We start from the raw sequence: 27,746 nt of genomic DNA on the forward strand, positions 1-27,746 counted from the left end.
ATTCGCTTTGAGCAAAATTCTCTATCCTAAAGATGCAATTCTTGAAATAATAATAACAGAAAGATTTCATTTTAGGTTTTCTTTAGAAGAATTTGCTTTGAGCTAAACGCTTCTCCCAAAAAGTTCACTCTTAAAAAAGATTTTTGTCTGAATTCATCTGATACAGTCGCGAAACAAAAATAAGTAACATTTTTCAGTAAAATATAAATTCACCTGATTTACATGATATTGTAATCATTTGGTTCGTAGACGTTTGATTGATTGCAAAATCAATAAGCCTAGCAGAACCCTTTAGTCGATCTCGTTTCAGGCGATTAAAATATTATATCTTGTTACAGTATTTATCGAAATCTCTATAGGATATTCCGGAAAATCGTAGCGCAGCCGGGAGAAGGGTGATTCTATATGAAAAAGCGTTTTCCACAAAATTGGATTGTAAAATTGTGAAGGCACTCGGATGCACTCAGCTAACACGCGACCGAATGTACTGCGTGAAAAAAAAATAAATGTAAAATGTTCAACAACAGTTTTTCGTTCGCAACTTCGTGTTCTAGAAAATACAATTTGAACTTTCGCCAGGTCTGCCTGCATTTGACTAAATTCCGACAGTACTGGTTCCAACTGGAATTTTTTTCGAAAACAGGTCTCGAAGCGAGAATTTTGTATTCTGCGGTTTTTGCATGTTTTCCTATGTAGAATAACTGAATAATCCTCTGTCGATTGCGCTGTTGGTATTTAGTCAGGGATGAGCATAGTGTGTGCGTGTGCGTATGTAAATGTTCAAATTTGGTATCGTTGAAAACGTAGTCATAGGCGAAAGAATGTTAAGCTCCCGATTTATTTTTCCAAGTGGAATTAACAAATCCCTTTATTTCATTTTTTATGTTACAGTGACTAAAATTTTAAATATCGAATAATGTCGATATTGATTTCCTGAGCTTTCATTATTTCGTTTTCCGCGCACACGCACGTATAAATAAATGTTTTCATGACGGGTAGGATTTCTCCGAGTGTTTTTTGCAAAAATATGAAACGGTCGCATGAAATCTATAGTTTGACACGGTTCGAAGTTTAAACGAAACATTTCAACTGTGATAGACACAACAGAAATGACTCGAATTGAAATGAAAATAAACGATCGCGAAGTAATAGTAACATTTGGTTTACGAATTTATTTATTGTCTGTTTTCAGGTAAGTCGGGTTTCCATACATCTTCTTTCGTAGCTGTTGTAGACGCATTTGAATCAAGATCAAGAAATCTGTGCTTCCTTTTCTGCAGAGCTGGGAACAGTGTGTAAAACAATTTAAGGTAATTATCGCGTAACCATGACTAACGTGTGGGATAATCGTCAAAATCGTTTTATTTCCTAACTTTCGACCGGCGAGTATGTGCCGAACGTATTACTCATACATATATTCTGTGCATATGTTTTGCGCATATATGCAAATTTTATGTGCATAAATAACATATGTTCTTTGCATATATTACGCGCGTAAACATCTGCGATTCAGTGATCATGTGTCGTTCAGCTGTGAACGGGAATCATGGCTTGACCATTCTGTCAAATCTTTGAGCGAATTTCATAGTTATTAGATGAACTGAAAATAATTCGATTAAAAGAAAACTATAGAACGAAATCTGTGTAAGAACGATGTTACCTTTATACGTCAATGGAATGTTTACAAATAAATATTGAATTGTTATTATTAGACTGTGAAATAAAAATTATTTTCATCAGTTTTAAAAGATAGGAGACAAATACAAATTTCATTCCCTTTTTAATAGTTTGAATAACTTATAACTAACATATTGCTATTAATAAATTCGTTTAATCTTTTATATCTTGGAAGCTAGAAGATTTAGAAAAATGACTTCTTTTAATAGTATATTTTCGATCGACATTAAAAGAGACCATAGAAAGTTATTAGTTAAATACATAGATTATACGTACAAATTTGCATAAAAAATGGATGAATAGTTAATAAAAAAAGTTGAAAAAAATTAAATTTATTTTTAAATATCCTAAGTATAAATGATTGCAAATATTTTTTAACAAATTATATCATACCGAAAATTGCTCAAAATTGGTCCGTTACATTCGGATATACGTTCGCTTGTTAGTATGAAATTTGAAAAATCAGCTTTCCAAAGCTTCGGAAAACTTTTCGAGCAAGCGCTTAAACAATTGAAATTACAAATCACGGATTCAATCACTCCAAATCAGAATCACTACGGGTTTAGCACTGGGATGGATAAATGCGCGAACAAATACCTTGAATGTTTAAACACGTTTCGTAAATGTTAATAAACGAATTTTCAAGTATCCATTTACGGTAAACGGAATCACGAATTACATCCGCAAAGCAATAGTCCGCAACGCCAGTACTCCCACATTTTAATTCGATTATCGATTCGGTTTCCAGAAAATAGCCACTTTATATCTTAATGTTGATTCCAGTTGAATTAACAATCGTTTAAATTAGTTTGATATAAAATATTATTATCTCTCGAAACACGTAACTGTTCTCAACCGGCGTTTCAATTTTCAAAGACTAAAAATATCGAATTACCCTACGAGTTCGTTCCATTTTTGTATTCGGTAAAGAAAAATTTTTTTTACAAAAAAATTTTGTAACGACAAAGGCAGGATAATAGAAACTACGAAGCCATAATAATAATAGCCGAATATCTGTGTCTATAATAGCCGAAATATCGAAACGTTTGAAGGCAACTATGGAGATAAAGAAAGTATCAAAGAAAGTGCGATACAGATTGCAGGTCAGAGTGAATAGATTCATACTGTGCAAGATCTGTTCTAAAAGAGATGATCCTAAAAATGTGAAATTTACGTTGAATGGAATTGTGATTTTCTATTAAAGATTTTATGAAGAAAAATCAGAACGGGCTAATTCTCAGAATCTGTAGAATCAAATAACGATATTTTGTCTGAGTGTTGGCTACAAAATTGTGCGAATTTTACCAACGAAACTGGCAAATACACCATCGAATCATCACGTCCACATTTCGTTTAGCGGAAAGCTTCGTTCTTGCAAAACTTACAAATCGAATGCATATTTATTCAGTGCCCAACAACGCCAGAAAAGGTGATATACTCGAAATGTTATGCGCAACCCGGTCGCAAAAGATCCTTTTGTCCGCGTACGTTTCATTTAATTTCGTACGAGCCGAGGCGCGTCCTCCGAACGAAAACAAAAAGCGATGAAAAAAAGCGCTTTTGAGGCCCCCCCCCCCGCGGTACAAATTACTCGCGCATCGCGCCGCAAGCTCGGGTCTCGGGACGACCATTTAAGGGTATAAATTTTGCCGGAGCGTGTCTCTTCCGCGGAACGGGGCATTCGTTGTTCTTCAATGCATAGAAGCGCGGCTTAAAAATACATTGACGTTGCGCTCGGGAAAAGAAGACGAACAAGAAGAAGAAAAAAATTGCACGACACGGAAAAGGGTGATACGAGGGTCATCCGTAGAAGAGGCCTCCCGGTAAGAGGAGAACGCTCAGGCCTCCTTCACGTCGCAAAGAGGGTGGTCTTTAACATCGAGGAGAGCGCACATACGGCCGAAAAGATCCATGAAAATTTATGAGCAGTCTCGAATATTCCCGCCCGAACGAACAAACGCCCTCTGTTTCGTTAAACATATTCTCGTAGGGCCGGCTATTCTTTGCGCCAGCGGTTCCCAGCGCGTCTCTACCCAAAAGTTAACGCTAAACCTAAGTACTTTCATTTTCTATGAATGTCCTTAACACTGGAACGAACGCCCGAACATTTTCGGCAAGGTTGTTTATTAGGATTATTTATAATTTCATTTATCCTATCTTGATTTTATATTTTTTATAGTACTCCTTCTAGCCACATAAGTTTTTTTATTACAATATTCTATTTTTCACTGGAAAATAAAAATTAATTATTAGTTATAGAATTTAATATAATTTTCGTTATAAAAACTAATAGAGAAGTAATAAGGAACTAAAAACTAATAAATAATGCGACCTTTCACATGTTGTAAAGTACAGAAGTTAGTCAAATAATGAGAAAGATAGTTTCGCTGATAGCATCGCGTGTTTGGCGTCTTCGGTGCAACGAGGAGGCAGCTTCCGGAGACTTATATTTCATTGTATTGACAGAACATTATTACTTCTAAACATATCCGTCACGGCGACGATCGGAATCAGATATATTTCCTTTTAAGGCCTCTTTAACGAGCTCTTACTACTTCTGTTTCTACTCTAGCGTAAATGGATGGTAGTTCCAGTAATGCACATTTAATGTACGGGCCGATTAGGTTTCAGACGTCGAAATGTTTTGACGCATTTTACGCATACATGATAAAATTGAATCGCCAGGTAGAAAATTTTGAAAAAACATTAGGAGAATTTAAGGATACTGTTGCTTTATTTTTAATCCATTGCCATCATTAAAAGAGAAGAGACACTTTCATCTATCTTATGTTTCTCACAATTAGCTTAGACAATTTTTGTTTCGCATTCGTATTTTAATTATTACGTTACCGCAAACGTGAGATCTCTGAGACAGCAATATTAATTTCACAATTAAAAGCATAACAAAATAATTTTTAGTCTGTTTTTAATCTTGTTCACAATATGATTGAATATGGTAAGTTTGCATCAATATATTGGAAATTAGGGCTAGTTATGTTTATGGATTGGATTAATAAGTGTCAACCTTTGCTGGCAATATTGTAAATTTTGAGTCTCGCACGTCTGTGATTACGGATTGATAATTTTGTCGGAGCAATCAATATACTTTCGTCATTTTTAGGGGACATTGGCACATTTAATGCTCGGTACCTGTTTCATTAGTTTGTGATAAACAAATGCTGCGTCGACGTCAAAGTAGATCATTTTCAAAACTACAATCGTGCGAATTTCAGTGGTAAAAATTTGTTCGATGGGAATCAGGCGAGTTGGGAATCTCAGCTACACACCCTTCGTCCATGACTGCGAAAAAGTACCCGCTGAAATCTCTTCCGTCTTGCCAGATTCTTCTGGAATCTGGTAGCTTTTTCCTCGAGCTTTCCTCCGCTTTCCTTTCCACCTTTCCAACGCTTTGTGCAACACGCAGAGTCCCGAGGAAAATTGGTTCCTCTGTGTTTTATAATTACCATAATATACCTTTGTTACAAGAACCACTTTCCAGCAACTGTATTCGAGTAATCGAATGATCGTGTTTAGTACGCCGACGAGTATTCGTTATAGTATATTTTATTCTCTTATCTGTAGCTTTTTGCCTGTAACAATTTCAGGCGTCGTTTTACGTTTTATAGCAGGTAAAACTTGCACTTAAAGAGAAGTGCTTTAAGCTGGCACGAAATGCTTCACGCGAAAGTGCATTCTACGTATACCTATTAAATGACTTTTTAATAATCTCCGCAATTCTGCTCGAAGTCGCATCTCCTTCGGTATAAAAATGTACTTATTTACGGTTTCACATAAAAGGTCAAATTACAATTGTATGTATCTCGATTCTGTCACAACTTTTCAATCGCGATTTTTCATTGTTCAAGTAATTTGTGAAGTTTCTGTGAAATTAAGTGGATTGGACACAAATCACGTTTTACCTTTCGAGTATAGATTCGGAGATTCTGTTACGTAATTGTTTCCGCCTGTCCTCGGAGAAAAATGTGAAAGTAATGGCTTGATCCTTTTAATTTCGCTGCCTGGATTTGCCTCCGATGTTGCTGGTTTCTTTTCAACCTCGGTCGATTGCAACCGAATCGACGGATACGAATGTCTCGTTTCCGGTTCTTTCGGTTCCCCTCGTCAATCAGTGCGCTAGACTAAATTTAGCTTTTATCGATTCGCCCGCAGAATTCAGCTCGCAGTTTCCCGTTCGAATACGAACGAAGGGAAAGTGCGCTAGTAGGCACCCGAGGACAAATAATCGAATTTTATACGCAATTGATTTCGCCGTTTCGCCATTCTTAGAACGATAGCGAAATAGGCGACCGAGCATATCGATGGAAACAATCGAAATCTTGCATCAAGGACATTTCAAAAATTTTTCCTTGATAAAGCCTTGGAACCATGCAACATTTCTCTGCTACAACAGCGACCATTCACGAACTAAAGCGAAAATTTATTACCTCGCATTCACGTAAAGATAAAATAATGATTCGGATCTTTGTGCAAAATAAAAATTCTCTGCATCAGTTGCGAAAGACAGGAGTTAAATACAAATCTATTTCTCCTCGTTTGTTTTTTTAAACTAAACCCTGTATGGGATCATTAGCAACGCACATAATTGCGTTACACAATTGGAGTATATAATTAAGATTACATGAAAACAGTAATCAGTAAAGAAATATTCATTATGACAGAACTTAAGCAGAAATAATATTGATAAGAAAAGATGATTTAAAGATTGTATAAACAATGCTTTTTTAATAGTTTGTTGGAAAAGAAAAGAGCTCATTATATACGGAGAATAAAAACCTAAGAATCGTAATATTTGGTAATCATTTCATTTTTCTGCCACGATTATTAGAAAGATAATATGATAAGGTTGTTATTAAGGATAGTCATAGTTACATTTTTGGCGGCTGTCGTAAGTGTGTGTGCTTGGGTGGAGAAAAAGAGAGGGGAGACGTTTCGTCCGCGGCCCGCTAGAGGACTCATCGGTAAGGCTATCCTAGCGGGCCCTTGCCTTAGATGTGGGGGTAGGAAGGACGAAGTCTCTATATACAGGGTGTCCCACAATTATTTTAACAGCCGAAAATGAGGGGTAGCTGAGGTCATTTGAAGTAACTTTTTCCTTTGCGAAAATGCAATCCGCGGCTTTGTTTACGAGTTATTAACGAAAAACACTGGCCAATGAGAGGTGACGGTGCGAGAGAGAGGGTCCGCGAGAGAGTCCGCAGCACGAGGCTTTGACAGAAGGTCGGAACGGACTCGAGCCGCGTTCGAAGTATTGAACAAATCACGAAGCGAGAACTTTCCGGATTTTTTTTTTACTACGTGACAGTGATATTTTGAAGAAAAACGCTGTTCACCTTTACTTTAGAATGTCTGAAGAATATTTACTAATTTTTCGGACCCGAAATAATAAGTAATTTAACCGTGACGGCCGTTTTAATTTTCTAGTGTGCATGACACCTCGTGTGTAACATATGAAATTTTTAAGCAAGGTGTACAGTGAAGATTAACAAAGTACGTAAATGATATTTTACGTTAATGGTATTTTATTTAAATAATTCCGTGTCCGAACATAGTTCAACGAATGATTCGCAAAGCTAATTTAATAAATAATAATCGTGTTAAAGGACGTAAGGGATATGTTTGTTAGAGAAATATGAAGAATATTATCAACAAGAAACTCACCCATTTAGTTGTAAAATCCACTTCATGCACGGAAATGTGTGCAGGAGGATAGTGCATTGACCTCGTACAATGTATGATGAACTGCACAGCTGATCTGTATCCGACGGCGACGAACAGAAGGATATCTCCAGGCAGGCAATTTCAACGTTTACTTTCACTGCATTATCACTAAACACTGATCACTTATCAATAATATTTATGGACCAACTTTCCTGGGTTAATATGTATGGCCCTGAAAAGAGCCGATTGTTTTATGCGACGCGTTCGAAGTTCATATCGTTAAGAACACATACCGCGTTGACGGGATAAACTGCGGAATACTAGCACAATGGCTGACAATGTTCGCGTTCGATGGAAAACAGTTGAAATTCGCTCGTAGGAGAACGAAACACAGTCGGCCATCGTGCCAGTCTTCTGCAGTTCATCTCGACAACGCGGTACATACGTGTCGTTAACAGTGAGAACTTCGAACGCGTCGCATAAAACAATCGGCTCTTTTCAGGGCCATACATATTAACCCAGGAAAGTTGGTCCATAAATATTATTGATAAGTGATCAGTGTTTAGTGATAATGCAGTGAAAGTAAACGTTGAAATTGCCTGCCTGGAGATATCCTTCTGTTCGTCGCCGTCGGATACAGATCAGCTGTGCAGTTCATCATACATTGTACGAGGTCAATGCACTATCCTCCTGCACACATTTCCGTGCATGAAGTGGATTTTACAACTAAATGGGTGAGTTTCTTGTTGATAATATTCTTCATATTTCTCTAACAAACATATCCCTTACGTCCTTTAACACGATTATTATTTATTAAATTAGCTTTGCGAATCATTCGTTGAACTATGTTCGGACACGGAATTATTTAAATAAAATACCATTAACGTAAAATATCATTTACGTACTTTGTTAATCTTCACTGTACACCTTGCTTAAAAATTTCATATGTTACACACGAGGTGTCATGCACACTAGAAAATTAAAACGGCCGTCACGGTTAAATTACTTATTATTTCGGGTTCGAAAAATTAGTAAATATTCTTCAGACATTCTAAAGTAAAGGTGAACAGCGTTTTTCTTCAAAATATCACTGTCACGTAGTAAAAAAAAAATCCGGAAAGTTCTCGCTTCGTGATTTGTTCAATACTTCGAACGTGGCTCGAGTCCGTCCCGACCATCTGTCAAAGCCTCGTGCTGCGTACTCTCTCGCGGACTCTCTCTCTCGCACCGTCACCTCTCATTGGCCAGTGTTTTTCGTTAATAACTCGTAAACAAAGCCGCGGATTGCATTTTCGCAAAGGAAAAAGTTACTTCAAATGACCTCAGCTACCCCTCATTTTCGGCTGTTAAAATAATTGTGGGACACCCTGTATATAGGGATCGAGGCGGATCGGTTACTAGCGGGAAAAGGAGCCCTCAGCTGGCGGGTCTGGAGGTAGCCGCCACACATTTGCGACGAGAATATTTATTTTCTTGTTAATTACAATAAGTTACTTGTAAGCTAAAAGTATGCTGAAATTCTTTTGCTACTTTCACTGTTCCGGGTTTCATCTACTGATTTTAAGTTTAACTCGATTAGTACCACGAAATTTCGCGCATACATAAATTTCATAAATTCCAGATTTCACGCATTTCATCGCATGGAGTATATGTTATCACTAGACTCTGGATTTTATGCATTTTTGATTAAAATAACTAAGTTAAATGCGAAACTGCGTACACATTAGAAGAATTAAAAAATGTCTTTCTAATGTGCGCAACTAATTAAAATGACTAAAAGAGGGAACACATTTTTACAGGCAACATGTATTTTTTATAAAAATCCGCAGCCTAGTTATTAACTCTCTTAAAGGTGACGACTGTTTTGCAAGATCCGCAGTCTAATTAACGTTGAACAGTCGCATTAAAATTGGCAGTAACTGGAACGTCGTACTTTATCGCTCAACTTATACTATTTCGAAACGAAGTAGCCACACGTAAAGTATTTAATCGAACTAATCAAACGGGGAGCGATGAAAACAAAGAGAGTGCAACTACATCAAGATCCGCAACTGATATTCGCAGAAAAAGAGCGGACGACCGTCAACGGTCTCATAAAAGCGAAATGATAAAACGACAAAAGGGAACGTCGAGCAAGCGCCATAAACTGTTACGAATCGTTTTATATCGTCTATTCGAAATCGGTTGAAAGGGAGCCGCTGTGCTCGCCGGCGATGCTCGAACAAAGAGGAGCAGGTGCGCAGAAAGATCTCACAGGTTGCGAATTCGTTTTCGAATAACCGTTGAAAGATATTCGACAGCCTGATATAAAATCTTCCAGCGAAATTATAGTTTCGTCGAAGTCTCGAAACACCTGGAAACGCAAAGTTTCGGCGCGATCGTTTCGAGTTCTCCAATTTCAAACACCTCCTTGATTGCACGCAACAACGAGCTTATTGTTAGACGGCATCCTTTCACAGCTCTACATGATACGGGGTCAATACGGTTCGCATGCAAGCTGCACTCACAGTTCAAGGCGAAATCAGTTGACTGATTTTTATAAACGAATTTTCGGCACAGAGATATTGTTCGCAAGAAAAGTGGTTCTTCGTGCTCCGCACAACTAAAATTTTGACTGAACGCCGAAGTACAGACTTTTATTCTCTAGGAAATAATGCAGTTTCGTCGATGATATCGATTTGACGTTCTCATAAGTTTTGTTTCAGAGATTTGATCCGAAAGTTTTTGCGCGAAAATCTGCAATTTTGTGATCGTTAGACTACGAAAATTGATTGCAAGATATTTACAGAGAAAATATTTGAAGCGCTATTTTAAATAATAGATTCTTCACAATTCAAATAAAATACATAATTTAGTCACAAATATTTTTCGTGTTCTTCAAATGAAATACTATTTGAAATATTATCTAAAAATTTATTTGCAACAAATAAAATATCTATTTAATATTTGCCATTTAAAATACTGTTTTATCCAGCTCTGACGTTGTAAAACCAATGTTTAGTCGTTGTTATCGAATAATTTTTCGCGTCTAACGTGCTTCCGTGTTCGCGTTCGCAGCAAAATTGGAGCGTATGCACGTACAATAAAGACACATACGTTCGCATAACGTGGAACGGTAATAACGCCGGCGGTGTTTTCCAAACAGGTACGAAACATTATCGATGTTTTCGGACAGGTTAAGTATTCATCCCCGCGTTTACGTGGCCACGATAGTTGTTTCAATTTTTAGCATCGTTCTTTACTTGCGCCGCTGCCATTCGCCGTCGGCTGGTGAGAAATAAATTTTCTAGTAGCCGTCTTGTTGAAAGATTTACCGCGGTCGTAGTCTATAGATCCAACCTAGAATTCTCACCTATATGGTCCATCGGGTGTTGTATTTCCTTCCATACGCCTCGAAATGTATAGCGCTGTTTCGCCGAGGTAAATAAAGTTACCTCGTTCCGGAAGCCACGCATTGTTACGCGGTTGATACTTCCCTCGTACTCTCCGCGGCTTACCAAACAAATTCTTACGTCGCGCATCGCTCGCCCACGCAGATCTAAACCAACTGGCTGCTGGGAACACTAGCCAGCTAAGTAGACATTAACACCAACGACTGCTGTTTGATTCTGCTGCAGAATTTTTGCAAATAAACAGTGAGTGAAATCTAAGGCGACGATCGGTACATTGGTTAGCATTTCCCCGTTTTTAATAGTTTCCTTTATAAAACGAGACAATTTTTATTTCTTGTATATTCCTAGATTTTGATAACAGAAGAATCAAATTTTATTTGAATTTTGGAGAAATGAATGAGATATTCGTATTCGATAGATTATGCATGAAATCTTCCTAATGAGTAGACTGCCGATTTTATGCATTTGTGGAAAAATTTAGTAGTTGCTATTTAAAATACTAAAGTGATTAAAAGAATTCAAAACTGTCAATGTATCATTTTGAATTGATTGAAATTATTACTGAAAGAATAAACTCTCTAATTGGTTTCCATTTCTTGCAATTGACGTTGATTATTTTTATTTTCCATTAAAGTCCGCAATTTTGTTATGGGTAGTGTTGTTAAGTGTTCATTGGTTATATTTTTTACTGAATCGTATATTACGCTTTCAAAAATAACTAAATTATAAAAAAATTCTAGAATTGTGTATACGCTAGAAATGTAGAGTTGAACTTACTTAGTAAACCTGATAAATTATAGTAACCCAGCTCAGTTACGATACCATTCTTCAGAGAATTATATAAAGATCATTCTAATAAGAATGCAGCCTAAATGTTCATCCACTGACCAGTCAGTCACCTTTACATTCAGCATTTGCAAGATAGACACTGCACAATAATGATTTCAATTCGGAGTGGAGTGAAATAAGTGAACGATCATCACAATATAATTTTCCAATCGCCTGTCGGGGATTGTGTCCGTCTGGACAGCGAGCAGTGGAATGAACTCGTTCCGAGGATTTCGTTAAGTTTTTAAGGCTGACGGCTGCTGCAAGGCAAACGAAGTGGGTAAATAATTGGACGTAAATTCGAACGGACCGCAGAAGAAACCGGCGAAAGGGAGTCTTTTGGAAATTTCGTTGAAGCTGAATAAACCCAACGGCCCTTCCATTGGGTCGCTCCAATTTCGGTTAATCAATGCGTGAAATTGCTGCACGGCTCGGCTTTTCCCGGCATACACGTGGCGAGGAAAGATCCGGCAAAATTTATTTTCACCCAAAAACGTCGAACCAGTCCCGGAACACCGGTGTACCAGAGAACTTCGCAAAGAAACGCGGAAATTGTACGCGGACGAAAAAGTTGATCCGCTTTTCCTCGTTCCGAGGTCATCTCGCTTCCCTTAAAATTAAAGTAGTTGCGCGAGCTTCCTTCTTTTTCGTTAATCAGGAAAAGGAACGGGGATTCTTAAACGTAAGAAATTTCATTTCGCCTGTAAAAAATTCTTCATATCTTTTTCTCTCTCTTTCCCCCATTTCAATAGTTCTCCCGCTGGCTTTTTCGATCCAGTTTTTAATCAAGTAACGTCGTCTGCGAATTAAAAACTCATAATTAATCTGCACGCGTTATTTTCGTTCCGCGGGAATTACGATTATAAGTTATCTGCGCGAGTAATGCTTTTTTATTCGCAATGGTACTGTTGAAAACAGAGTCGGGCAAAATTTTGCTCGAATGGCGGCTAAGAGATAAAGACTGACGAATACAATTTTATACAACACTATTGGATAGGTAACCGATCGAATAAAAATTTATCTAGATACAAGTTTATCCGATTAAGAATCCATTCGTTTGAAATACGGTATTATGAATAAAATGCAATCGACCGCATGATCTTTCGTGAAATTACTTCTGAGGGCTGTATGGGGAGTAATAAAACGTGGAGAACAGTGCAGAAGATCATAATCGAATTCTTGAAGTTATTCCATAGTGAAATGAGTTTTCCACGGTATCAGTGGACTGTGGATTTTATGCATTTACGACGAGAATGAGTACGTGCATTTGGAAAGAGGAGAAAAAATAATTTTGAGTTTCTATTGCAATTGATGCAGTTCATTTTTATTTAGCATAAAAATTTCTAGTGCATATTATCAAAAAAGATATAGAATGATTTGTCTAATAAATAAACACCACACAGAGAATGAATATTTCCTGTATACTATAAAAAGTAATGTTTGTCATTAAAATGAATAAAATTTCACATTCAAATTTAGACAATAGTTCTAATTATAAGACCAATTATAAGACACATGTCCAATTTCAGTATTGCTACTTGAAATCTATAATTTTGTCTGTACAATATCATTTATTAGAATATTACTATTTTTGTAAGTTATTCATTCATTTATCATTTATCCAATAGTTTACAAAAATGTTCTACCACAGCTTTTTTAAAAAAGCTGTAGCTATCAAGAAATGCTGCTCCGGGTTGTATGAACTCATCGATGAAACAATTTGCCTATGATAATATCATTTACGAAATTAAATAACAATTCTCTCTTAGATGATCATTTTAACTGGACAGAGATCATCCTATTTTATAAAGAAGTCAAAAATTACGAAACGTTCTACTTTTGAGAGCTCAAGAAATTCCTATAGTAAAAAGATGGATATTGCACGTTGCAAAGCGGCGTTGAATGAATGCAGAGAGAGAAAGAGAGTAAGAGAGAGAGAGGGAGACCGCGACACTTTAATGTTTATCATTTAGTATCGGGAATCTGCTGGTCGGCGTTCAGTGACCTTCATTCATTATGAATTTATTTTCGTGTGTTGTTCCCGTATTTTCCGGCCGTTAAAGCGTTAAAAAACTGAGCCACGCCGACAAAGGGCAGCGTGTGTGCGTGCGGTAAGAGAGGGAAACACGCGATGCGTTCACGTTCCTTTATTGCTGTGCTCGCAATGCACCGTGAGAAACGGTCCTTATGACGAATCGCATCACAATCAGCAATTAGCATCGGTGTGGCGCAGGTGTATGTTAATTAACGATTATAACGAGTCGGGGAACGCGGTTACGACGGATAGTGCACGGCTCATCAAAGAAGATCGTTAACCACGCCACGAATAAGAAAATGACACAGCTGCGAGGTGTTCGGCCTCTCATTAATATTAAATACTCTGCGAGAAAAGTATCGTCGTTAATGGACAATGATCGTATCCCATTAACAACGTGTACTTTATGCGGGGGGAACAACTTCCTGGCTTGCACACGAATGGCGAAAAGGGTCATGCTCGGTCAAGAAGTCGAAGAAAAGAGATTTTTCGAAACATTTTTCTCTCCTGAGGGCTGTGAGACTTTATTCGAAAGACCTTTTTGTATTTAACATTTTGCCTTACGATTTATTTACAAAGAAACGTGCGTGTGCAGACTATTTAATTTAACGGAAATCTCTACGAGGAGTTATTACAACATAAAACTAAATTATTTCTGTTTTTATTTAATATATTCATATAAATGTGGACACTATTCAATTTTTAATGAAGCAAATTAATAAAGCAATACTACTAATAAATAAAAACTACAAAATATCCTTTTCAAGTTACGATGAAATTACGATACAAACTATTTAAATTCCTTGTTGATATTATTTTCTAATAATTCATTACACAATTTTAGATTGAATAAAAGGCAAAAGAATGTGTAAATATTATAATAACTTTTTTCTGACGATTAGAAGGGGTTAAAATGTTTACTTTATAATTGTTGTATGAAGAGATTAATTGCCAAGTAATTGCCGATTTTTCAGACTTTCTAAGAGAAGAGGTATGGACTTTTCTTTCAAAAAATTCTAAAAAAAAACATCGTCAGACTATAGAGGAACCGTAATTATTTTTTTCGTATCTGAAAGGCTCCGCTAGCAGACAAACGATCTTTTCCGTCGTCGAGGAAGCGTCTCATTATCTGATAAATGCAGAAATTAAAAGCCAGCCCTGAATAAATTTGAATACGCGTGGCCGTCGACACAGTTTCACTGATAAAAAAATCCTTGCAGACCCGGCGATAATTGCTGGAAAATAGAGTAATAATGTAGTGCAATTATGCTCGAGACTTGCGGCGCCAAATTGCTCGTATTTTAAAGTAATTTGAAAGGCTTTTAAATCGTGTTTGAAAAACAAAGATTGTTCTGTTGCAATAAAGATGATGGCTTCGTGGAACATTGACGGCATTCCACAAGAATTCTCAATTATACCCGACACGGAGAGTCAATGAAAATGATCGTCGAACGTGAGAAGGCAGTTCCAATGAAATCATGAAAAAGATGTCGATCACAATTTTCATTTTTTACCCTTGATTTGGATATTAACAACGGGGCACGATTTGTTCAAGGCGAACTCAAAGAGAACTCTATGAGATTTCTTTTCCTTCTAATGTACCTTGTTTTATTATCTATTAGTAAGAATCGCGTCTTTGCGTTTAAATCCTTCAGCTCGTCCATTGTGAGTCGTTAACTATTAATCAACGGGGCAGTAAAATTATGCACGGAACAGAGTTCGGAATGGATGTAAACATGCCCTAACAGATATATAAAAAGTTTACATGCAAATTGGAAGTATGCAATTACCGACAACAAATTTCATTATTAGAAAATCATCGTAAATATCCAGCTGGCATTTATTAACACTAAACATACCATCATCGGTGAAATGACCGATGAAATAACAAAGATACTTTTGTGGACAAATAATATATACAATATATATAATAAATAAATAAATATATATATATAAACAGTATATATAAACAAACGATAATACAATTGTGGACTAAATTTTGTTCATTCACAAGTAGATATTGTGATAAAAATTACTAAAAGTCTAAGTAAATGCAATCTTATAATTTTTATAAGACGATACGTTTAGTGTTAAATAAACAATAACAATTATTATAGTTTTTAATTTATAAGTTACATCAATTTACTGTTACTCAATACCATTATTTTACATTGCAACGTTTTAAATGCTGTGTTTATTTCCAAGAGGTCGCATTAATAATGGAGTCATTAGCGACCACTCCTGTCAGTTATACTATAATTATACAACTCTCTCAATAGATTATAGTCACTTAAGATATATGTATATTCATATATTCACACATATACGTTGACACCCACATAAAAACATACCGACATGTGAAACTTTTTCTGTACGACTATTCTAGCGTCGCACCGTATCACAATTCATAACTTCATATTATTTTTATGAAAATCGGTATTCTTACGTTTTCGAGGTTGCATTTGAATATGTTATCAAAAATATAAAATTCGAAATGGAGAATCGGACACTATTCTCATAAGCATTATTTTTAGCTTATTTGTTGGAAATATCGATAATTGTCCGCTATTTGGCTACAATTATATAAGTTGAATATAAAATATAATGTAAAGGTCTCAATTTTAATATCTTTAACATTGTTCACGGAGAGCGTTGATTGCCACTACTTGACATTTTAATTGCAAAACGAGCAACATTTTTCGATTTGATATCATGAACAGATCATCTTGTGACTATCATAAATTTTTCACATTATATTATAATGTGACAACATTTAGAACATATCCAAATGGAAAGTACAAATTCAAGTGGAAAATAATAATTGTACCATGTTTTACGATTGGTTTGTTTAAGAATAAACTTTATACTATTAACGCATTAAACATGTTACGAAGTTCGAGAATTTAAAATCGCATTTCGATTAACATTTTGGAAAAAGTATAATTGTGTGTCCTTTCTAAGTGGTCACGATGTGGTAGGCGAATTGTTCAGCAATTTTTGGCCGGAAAATGGAACGGGGAAAGCACGGAGAAAAGCGTAAAAAGTTCTCCGGAAGGACAGAGGGGCAAGTGTCGTGGCGGATGACGGATTATTGATTCGTCGACGACAAGAGAACTCCGTTCGAGGGTTCATTTCCTAGTACATCCCTGGAGCTGGCTGCAATAACTTGTATTATTCACCCTCCGTTCCTCGTTTGTCTTCCTTTATTTTCTCTCCCCCGTCTTCTTTATCTCGCCGCGTGATTCCCTATTTTTCGATTACCATCGGGCCCGTTATTATTCCCGGCACATGAAATCACCGGGAATCGGATAACACCGTCGAACAATGTATGTATTCGGTCTCGTATAATAACGAACCACCCTGTCTTTCCTCTCACCCCCAAGATCGTGAAAATAATACCATTGCATCAAAACACCTGTATTATTTCCGCTTCATTAGCTTATTTACTTTCCATTCGACGCGCCCGATACCTTCCACCGCAACATGTATTTTGTTTAATTACGAAACGCCCGTGTAAACCTTCGCGTTCGACGGTAACGTTAATAACAAATGCCTTTTATCATCGGACGTTTCGTGTGTTTGGAAACATTGATGTTCTCCTCGTACCTTTAACAATTAAATTTTCGTTTCGACACAAAATCAGAATTTAATGTGTCAGAATCGGGAAAAATTGTATTCGGATAACGGATAAGAGATAACGAATCAAATTTTATTTGATATTATCGAATAAATTTCCAATCGAATATATAAATTTATGTATATAATATATTAATCAATTATTCGAAGAATTGTTCAAATAAACAGAATAATTTGTTACGAATAATGAATAATTATTATATACGAATAAAATATTTGACCGAAAAGAATTCACTCGAATAATTATTTTATATAAATATTTATATATATTCGAAACAATTCGAATAATGCCCACCCCTGTAAGGATCAAGTGAATCATAAAGTTTCTATATTACACGAATAATTTCGTTATAATGTAATTTGGAAACATAAGGAATGATAATGTTAACTTCCTAGAGTAATCTCTATTCAAAATTAGAATTAGAACATAAACTAATTCACACACGTTTTTTTATTACAAAGTTGGGATTTATCTTAAAATTAGGATTTTAAATGGAAATCTTGAAGTTAGCGTTTCCGATCATTCTGATCAGTCAAAATAAATAATTTCAGCAAGAGTTAGGAAGTACGAATGCTTCTGCATCATCTGTACAGAATTTTAGTGAAAAAATCCTACCGAATTCTTACAAAATAGATTTATTCCGATATTGATTATTCGACGGTTCTCTTTTTATCGTGCATGTCGATTCGTTTCGATGCATAACCAACTAGCTAGATGATCCACGGTTTTTATGGAATATCTTTACGTACTAATTTCACATGCAATCGGTTTTCCATTTCGCCCGTCGAACGGAAATTTTTCATAAAACGCATTCGGCCGCGGTAATTTTAGAACGTCCCGAATTTAACAATGCGCTACACCTGCGGCCATTATAAAATTGCTCTCATTAAAATTCATTTCGATGTGCGACCGATTAAAAGAGCGCCAGCCTTTTCGGGTTTTTAACAAGGCAGGTGTTTATCACTTTACCTCGAAGAAACGTGTAGGTATAGATATTGTGTAAATTCGTAACAGCAGCAGAAGTGGTCACGTTAAATAATGTTTGTAATTTAACGGCGAGATTAGTAAACAATATTCGAAATTCTCTAAGTAAATTAGATCGTCGAGAAATAATCGACACGATGTCAACTGTCCACAACTCTAATTTGTGGATGAAAATTTTGTTGGAAAATTCGACTGGATGAAAAATCTAAAATTATTCATTTTCCCTTTTGATGAACATTGTCACACGCATATTTTTCTCCGCTACAGTTGACAAAGGATATTCAGGGAATCGCGGACGTAGTTGACTCGCGTAATATTTAATTTACTTAAAATACGGACGGTATAATTCGCGGAAAATGTAGCTTGCATAAAACTTGACGTGTTGACAACGTGCTTCATTTCGTGACTTTTTCCGCTGAACAACAACAACATTTTCTGGAAAAAGCGCTTTTGACAAAATTTCCTCTTCCGACAGAAATATACTGTACAAATTTTTATTTTTAATTTCTCCGTGAACTTTTTTAAACTGAATGATCCGTCGACCGATTCTTACCAAATTTCAATCTCAACGTGACTCCTAGATAAACGAATTAGATTTCGTTATTTTTCGGTAAAATGAAAAGATCTTACGTCGGACAATGGAGAACTTCGATTAATCTAATACCCCCTTCCATGCAATTTTGTTCAAAAATCTGTGTACGAAAAATTCACGTTCACAATGCAGCCAATACTGAAATAATAAACATAAGAAATAGAATTTCAAATAATTAATATATATTTAGACACACATGAAATATTATTTCAAATAATTATTTCCTGTCCATCTTAAGAAAATACTATTTCAATTAATAATTTTCTTCACCACGAGATCATTATTTTCAAATACATGTATTTATCTCTGAGACGTTAAATAAATCTTGAAATATTATTTCACATAAACAAGAATATTTCATCAACTTCTTCCAAAACTTGTTCAAATATTTTTACCCACCTGCCCGGAATATTTGCAGGAAAATCGTGTATCTGTACTAAAAGATTCTCCAAAACCCGGTATATTTTCAGCTTGTCAAGGCAGAGTCTGACCCCTTAATGCTAAATATAAGGATAGAAACGGTGGAGCTCGGTGCAAAAGGAACTCTACTATTCTTCCTCCTGTTCGAGCCTCCTCGCAACCTCTTCCCCTTGAGCAGCTCTTTTTTTCGCGTCCCTTTGTCGTGTTACCTTCACGCTCCGCGTGTGTAAATATCGACGTTAAAGACCGCGTACGCGTGAACAGCCACCGCACACGTACAAACGTACATACACATGGAGAGAAAGAAGCACACTTCCACAGAAACGCTGAGCTACGAGAAGCTCACACGCATGCGGGCGAGCTAACAATGTTCCCCCATATTTTCGTATTACGTTTCTATCATCATTAAGGAGAGCCTCGGGCCTTAGGAGAGGGATAAAGGCGACATATATTGAACGAGACATTGAAATTACCTAGAAAACGAAGGACCTTCCCACGTCGGAGGTATCCTTGTTTTGTAGCAACCACGCTCTACTCCAGGCCGCTGTCATTCCGTGGATACCCACACACACACATGACACGTGATTAAATTTCTTCCTTCTCGGAAGTTTAATATTTCTGCTGTTTTCTTGGTGCGTATATTCGAGAACCATAATATTAGACATGCTCCGTGCAATCTCGTAACTGGAAAGTTGGTGCATGGTGCACTTTTACGTCAGTTATTGAATTTCGTACGCTTTCTAGAAATGTTCGCTTTTGTGTGTCGCAATGGGATCAATTTACTAGACGAACGTAGTACGCTTAAAAAATCAAATGTTATTATTATAATTAGCAGATTTTTAAGCAAAATGAAAGCTGTCTACGTAATCTGTAACAAACATAAGTCTCATAAAAGTGTCTTTGCTTTTTCAGCCATTTTGATAGATTGTACGTAATAGAAAGTTATTCTGAAATTCTTCCAATATCTTCAGAGCTTTATGTATCACCTAGTTATTTTTGTCAAGAATACATAATATCCGCAGTCTATGTAACCATATACATTATGGTCAGTAATACAGTGTCTTTTCTACATGAAGAAATAATAATCTCACTTGTCCCATTCAATACAGTCGGTTTAAGAAATAAACAAAATGGTCCATCCTATAAAACATCAAAATAAGACATTAATCCTCACTACGGCTCTCGATAAGTCAATCGGGGAATGATTGTTCGGTTATTTTGCCATGTAAGCCGGACAAGAAACGTCTTTCTCATCCCCCATCTCGGAAAGCCCCTCGCGCGATCGCGCGCGCGCGCGATACCATTTCCTTACCCTTCTTTCGATCCACGGAGCACGAAGATAGGGGCGCGGTAGACGGCCCCGAGCTTTGTAGGATGGTTCCGTGGTCGCCAGGACGATCCGTTGGTCGTCTGGTGCTCATCCAGCCTTCCAGGAAGCTCGAAGACCGGTTAATTAATGGATGTTGCCCCGAGCGGACGGACCGATGATCTATGCCACGTTCTCTGATACCTTCCAGCTGGTTGTCTCGCGATTACAGCGAAGGGATCGGGTTCACCGTGCAATCACGAAACACGGATCCATTCGATACCCAAGCGACGTTCACTCGCGATCCAATGGGTTACGAAAGAACGAGGCACGGTAAATATGGTAAACAGACCGTGCGGCTGCGTGACATCCGAAATGCGGTGCAGCGGAAAGTTCAGCGAGTTTCTCGCGACTTGCGTCGACTTTCTCGGCTCCTCTGATCGCAAAGCTTTGAAACGGCCATTGTCTGGATCCTTTTCTTGAGGATTGTGAAAACTCTGTTTGTTGGTTTTATTGTCTCGAATGAAACGGCTCTGGTGTTAACCAGTTAGCTGCTGCAATTTCTTTGAAATCTGTGTAGGTTACTGTATTTTACTGTATATGTTTGATTTTCCCACATTTTGTTTAAATACAACACTCTTATAAAATATACAATTTAATAAAAGATATCAAAATGTATATATATATATCCTTCTTAACCAGTTAGCTGTTGAAATTGTTAGAAATTACAACATTTTGTGTTATGGTTCGTCAGAAACAGCTAACTGGTTAAGAGCAGATTTCGGTTTAGTTACGAACTCTACAAAAAACGATTTTATTTTATGGTGGTACCATGTTTTAATTAGTTTTCACAATTTATTATCGTTTCGTATAACATTGTCTTCGTATTCGAACAATCTGAATTTAACTAGAAATGTTAGGATACAAAAACGTTAAAATGCTATCTACTATAATAAATTTTAGCTTTCTAGTTTAAGTTTCATTAATGAAATTACTTAGATTTTGTGAAAATTATTGGTGCTGATTTTCAGCAGTTTACGTGTTAACATTGGCGTAAATAGAGATCATATTCTCAAAATTTCGTGCGCAAATTCGAAGCAGTTACGTAGATATGAAAATTTTAAACGCGTTTCCCTCGTAACAGATTTTTCGCAGCTGGTTGCAAGATTAAGAAAAAAAGTACTGTGTCAATTTAATTTGATATCTTGATCGTGTGTAGAAAACGCATCATTTTATTGTTTCACCTGTATATTTTTCATCAATCATCTTAAGTTAACAAAATTTTTTTAAATAAGTCTTGCGTATGAATTTCAGCAACCATTTCTGTGAAAGTAATTCTTTATTGATCCTAAGTTAAACGATAAGTATGAGTGTTTAAAATAAATCGTGCCTGTTAACAAAATTTAATTAACACGACAGAAGTATACCGAAGCAAGTTCAAAGTGTCAAATTAAGCAACTCCGTCAATTTTTTATACGATGAATATCGAAAATCGATATCTTTCATTAAAATGAAAGTGAATCCCTTTCCGTAGCTTCGCCGGTTTCTCCCTTTGAGAAGTTACGATTTTAACTCGGAACATCATGGATGAGTCTTTGATATCGCCGAAGTTTTTCCACCGAACGATAAACTAACGATGTTTTTTCGCCGGTGACATTTATTTGAATATTCATGCTGAAGTGGCTCGAGCGCTTCGTTCCCTAGAGAATGTTAAAATTTCGCTGCGCAAAGGAGAAAAATTTGAGTACGTCGGCATCCGCGTCAGCAGTTAAAGGTTAATCGTGTTTTTTTGTTAAAGTTTTAAAGCTTTCATAGTTCACGAATAAAACCAAAATGGTTTAGAAATGCTTCTCGAGGATCTAATATGACGGAATCCAGTTAGCGTACTGTGTACTACGGACTAATTAATAATTTCCTCCCGAATCGATGCAGTCGAATTCGCAGTACGTTGCTTCTGAAAGTTTTTGCAATTTTAACAAGTTAAAAAATTATGTAATAATTTACCGTTTGGTATTTGCTAGTTTTTTATGCAAAAGTGCATAAAATCCACATTTTAGTTATTTGAATCACTGAAACTATGTACGGCCACTGAAAATTCGGATCAAAATAGATCCAATCATCGACGTCCAGGGCTTTATGCAACAATTACGTGAATAGTGAACAAAGATTAATTGATTTATGCATCCAATGGGAACGCTAGCGTCGGTGTTACATGGATGCGCGAGAGCCTCGAACGGAGACGATATTTTTCGCGGATGTAACGCGATCGATATTCAGAATTTACTGAACAGTTCGTGGAACATCATTTCGACGATCTATAGAAATTTGTCCGGTGGCTGTATCCGATTATGTAAAGTATTTCACGTGCAACGTGTTGCGTAAATGCATGGATTAAGCGAGCGTGCGTAATGTTAATTACAGACGTTAGGTTATTAGAATTGATTCGCTCGCAGTTTCGTCTAAATGGGATTCGTATTATTCGTAACGCCCGTAATTAGAGCGACAGCTGGGTGAAATTCGCCGGGCGGGAATTAATTTCGCCGACGTTCCACGCATTTTCTAATTAAGCGCCTTCGGAGGAATTCGTCTTCGTTCCCCTGTTCTTTTTTTTACGGAGAGCGACTGTAGTCGTTCGTAAAAGTTCATCCGTGAAAGGTACATTTATTTGCAAAGGTCACGCCCACCTTTCGGTTATTATAGTTTCTAAATTAGCCATAGATCATCAGGTAAAAGCGTCGTGTCTATTTCTATACCGAAGCGAAACTGCGACTTTCAATTTCCCGATAAAACTGCCTTTTCCTCTTTTATTATCCCACACTTCTTCACGCTCTGTCGTTTCGTTCCGACCTGAAAATTGCTTTCGCAACAAGATGATAAATACTTGTTCGTTTCTTTAATTAACTTTTCGCTTGTTCCATCAATTTTAAACGTCTGCTTCAAATTGTAACGTAGACAACTACATAACTTTCAGTATCTAAGCGAAATGGTAAGTCGATGAATTTCACAGAATTTTATTTAATTTTATTTATTTAATTGACGGAAAATTACGTATCGTTACATCAACTATCATTCTAAATATTATAAAACGTGATTCTTACGGAGACAATATTGTGGTAATACAAAAAGGTGACAATAGTAAAGTAAGCAAGAACATGTAATACAAACTAAAGAGAAAGATATTGCGGGAGAATAGTAAAAAGGAAGTCAAAATAATGAATTCGAATATATTTAAAGAAGGCTTTAAGATTTTTAATTACCCTTAATAGCCAAAATAATATAATTTTCACATCCACTTTCATATGCTGTATCTATTTTTCAAGGGGTCACAATTGAGCGGTGTTTGGGTATTTTTACCATATTATATTTAAAGCGGACGTATGAAAGAATGGAAGGGATTGTGAGCTGGCTATTTTCAAAAGGTATGGCCTTTCACAATAAGGCCAGGTGATTTTCTCAGAATTCATTTTTCATACTTAACGAAAAGTCGATTCACGCAGAGACAGCAGATAGTCCTCAGGGGAGTTCCGTATGCGTCGCGCGTGTGCTATGGATAAAAGTAGCGAATGAACCACGATAAAACATTGTCCACTGTTCATTAAGCTTGACACGTGCCATTCGCACACCCCAATAAGATTCAGCAGCCTTAGTTGCCATAGAAACAGTGCAGGATATCTCTTGTGGGAGAGGATACTGATATATGTGCAATAAAGGTAAAGGGTACATAGCGATACACAAGTGAGCTGTCTAACAATATTGGTCAGGATGCAGGGATAAGGTTCGGACAACGAAGCAACGTAGAAAACACGGGCAAGCAGTAAGATAGGAAGATAGCCATGGTTTATATCGAAATTCTTTCGCCAAACTGAAACTGTCGTGATCACTGAATCGTTTCTTCTCTCATTTCCTTCTTAATTCAATCAAAACAATTCACAAGTAATAATCTCAACTTACGTTGACGAAGATCTACCAACCAGGTGCTGTTCATTAACAAACAGCAGTTTCATCGATAACGCAAAGTTGCAAGCATGTATCGGGGATAATCAGCGGACTCCTATTACATGAACCTAAGCGGGTATACATGAACTGGATGTCTCCCGCAGAGTTCACATAAATGGAGTTTAACCGTGGTCGTTTTCTTCATAAATAAACAATAAATAGCGCCAGTTATATCAACCACGGTATGATTAAACAAAATTGTTCAGAATGAATTACTTTTTCTTAAAAAAACATTGACATTTTTCTTTTGTTCCACTTTTGGTCAAGTTTATTTCTACGTCATTTGATAATAAAAATCGTGCTTTGCATTATCAGTGTTGCATTGTTATTTTTCTACAGTTAATTTATAAAATCCTTATTTATCTTAATTTTAAGGTTGGACTTAAGGGATCTATATGATCAAATTTTTCGCTCTTGACAAAGTTATATTAGCAATGTTAATAAAGTTTATAAGCAATGTGAATTTGGTCCTCCCTATCGAAACGGTTAGAACAACGTGACCAAATTAAATTCTTATCGCACTAAATAGCGTTGCAATCGAGTTGCTTTATAGATTGGGTTATTTAAAAGCGAAAGTTTCATTAAAACAGAGATTCGGATGATCGGGTTTCTATAGTGGTACAATAAACCTGTTATCGTTTGGGCAGCGAATGTATCGCGTTAAATTCGGTTGTCCGATTACAAACGATGCATGAATAAGTTTCTGGGATGCTGGGAAGCAAGCTCGCGCACGGTACCGCGTTCTCATCGGGCCGCAAACAGAGAGCTTTCTTGCAAAAACCTTCTTTGTCGGTGTATAATCGTTAGGCGCTCCACAGGTGTGTGCTTTTCGCCGATGCCTCTTGTAAAGCTTTCCGGCTCTTCGTCTGCTCCGCTTCAGCTCCTCCTACAACCCCCTTTGTGACTGCAGCCAGAGACACGGCGGACGGCGCGTCTTCTGACAATCCTTTTCACGCTGCTCGAACCTGAAAGCCTAATGCCGTAACATCTGTTTTTCTGTTTCTTTTCGTGCCCGTTCGACGAATACAAACGAATAAACCGGGGCAACCCCCTAACGACGTTCAGCCGTGAACGGTGCATCCTCTCTCTCTCTGTCTCTCTCTCTCTCTTTCTTCCTCTCTCCCTTCCTCTCCCTCTCTTTTACATTTCTTTCTGTTCTTTCCTTTTTCTTCGAAACTGTTTTTCCTCGTCGCGGAACACGAGATATCAACCTTTTTACCGAATCAGGAGCGAGCAAAAACGACACAGAAATCAAACAACGAAAAACCGAACGATTTCCGTCGGTTTCCCAACCGCAGGAGAGTAAAATCCCTAATTGCGGAATGAAACACGAATTTATCCGAAATTTCACCTAATTTAATTGTAGTCGTCGGTAGAATTTCGATTATAAGAACTGGTCGGATCGCGCGAAATCAGTAATTATGATGCTTCGATGCACGAGTAATTGTGTCGTATACGACGGTGGGAAAAAAGTTAATTATTTCTCTCCGTGTTCACCAGGTTCGAATCGCAATTAACTGATATCTCTATCGCGTTCCCGCTTTAAAATATGAACGAACGGTAATTCGCTAAAATCAAATTTCAAGATTTTGTATATATATATATATATATATATATATATATATATATATATATATATATATATTCGGAAGCTCATCATTCATCTGAAACATTGTCTTTTAGTCAAAAACGTCCAGAAATGTTTCTAAAATAACGAAATTCAATCAGGTTTGAAAATGAAATGAAATCATTAAAGTGTTTCGAATTTTGCACACATCATATTTGATTCGCCTCGTTTTTTCCATTAGAGAGAATATATATTGAGAGAAAGAGAGAGAGAGAGAGAGAGAGAGAGAGAGAGAGGGAGAGAGAGGAAGGGCGAGGGAGGGAGGGCGAGGGAGTAATCTGATTCTATGAACCTCATGCAACAGATACCTTTTCTATTTTTTATTATAAATCTACAATTATAATATTCGGAGGAAGATCTTCTTATATAATTGCGATCAAACTTCACTTACGGATAAATTATTTTAATCTTAGTCATTGCTAAGACTCCCGGACGAATCAAAAGCACATCCTCTTCTGATTCACCAATGTCGTGCATCATCTGCTCTTCCCCTTATTACAGCGGCAATGAAATCCATCGTGCTACTTTTACTTTTATCATCTCTACTATTTTTAATAATTTCTTTAAAATTCATCTCAATGTTTAGATTGTCATAAACATCGCGGTATTTCTACATGGATTAAATAATTCATAAGAATTAAGTGAATAATGAAAGTGCACGGTTAGTCCATGTTTTAGAACGAGTTCTTCAAATAATTGTTATCACTTTGAATTTCTGAATTTCGTCTTCGAAGTGATGTCTCTGCGAGTGCTCAATATTTCCGATTTTGAAACTTTGAAAATTCGAAACTTCAAAAATTCTCTTAAAAAGTCATAATATAACCTCCTTCTCGCACATGCATACAAATTTAATTTCTACGAGACATTAACCGAAATGAGTTTTTAGTCGAACGAATGCGAAGAGTGCGCACGGGTTAATCCGTTTCACAGAAACTCGTACGTTCGTCGACTATCCTAATTGAAATTCTACCGGGGCGAGCAATTGAAGGCTCGTTCCTAAGATTAGTCATTTCCGTTCTTTTCCCTGTAGCGTCTATAGACGTCCCATTGACACGCGTCTCTGTAGGCCCCAATCGATACCATGGAGTAGTTGCACAATGCTAGAATTCGTGTGCGTACAAATACCGTACGCACTACGCTCCACGCAATTCGAGTGCAGATATTAAGCCGTCTGCAATGATTTGCTTCGCTTTGTAGCGCGATATATCTTTCACACGATGTTGCTAAAAAATTTAATATGCACTTTTATATCTATTTTATTTTGCTTGTTTTTTATTTTATTTTATTCATTTTTATTTTGTTTTTATCGTATTTGTTCTATTTTGTTTGCATTTATTTATTATTTTTTTTATTTTTCTCTAGATTTGTGGCTGACGAAAATCAGCAAGAGCATGTGAAAATATATTTGTTTGTTAACACAGTATAAATAAGTCAATTTTTGGCACGTTTTATATTGTAATGATGCTTAATCGTTTTTTTTTTTGTACATTTTCACATTTCGGATAATAGCAGAATTATCTTATATTTCATAAAAAAATTGTCCAGTGTCAATGTTTTGGTGTCGATCGCTGGT

The 27,746-nt window shown here is 36.6% G+C and overlaps 1 protein-coding gene across 8 annotated transcripts in view; it reads left to right on the forward strand.

Moving 5' to 3' along the window:
* The window catches only part of brat (tripartite motif-containing protein brain tumor), a 153,663-nt gene that overhangs the window by 98,071 nt on the left and 27,846 nt on the right, over positions 1–27,746 (forward strand). For 3 of the 8 annotated variants that reach the window (XM_033481336.2, XM_033481328.2, XM_033481345.2), the window contains one exon: positions 1,193–1,310. The exons of the other annotated variants lie outside the window; for them this stretch is intronic. The gene's annotated coding sequence lies outside the window, so the exon portion shown is untranslated. The remainder of the gene's footprint in view (positions 1–1,192; positions 1,311–27,746) is intronic. 8 annotated transcript variants of the gene reach the window in all.

This window comes from Megalopta genalis, chromosome 3 (genome assembly GCF_051020955.1).
Source record: "Megalopta genalis isolate 19385.01 chromosome 3, iyMegGena1_principal, whole genome shotgun sequence".
NCBI classification, from domain to species: Eukaryota; Metazoa; Arthropoda; class Insecta; order Hymenoptera; family Halictidae; genus Megalopta; species Megalopta genalis.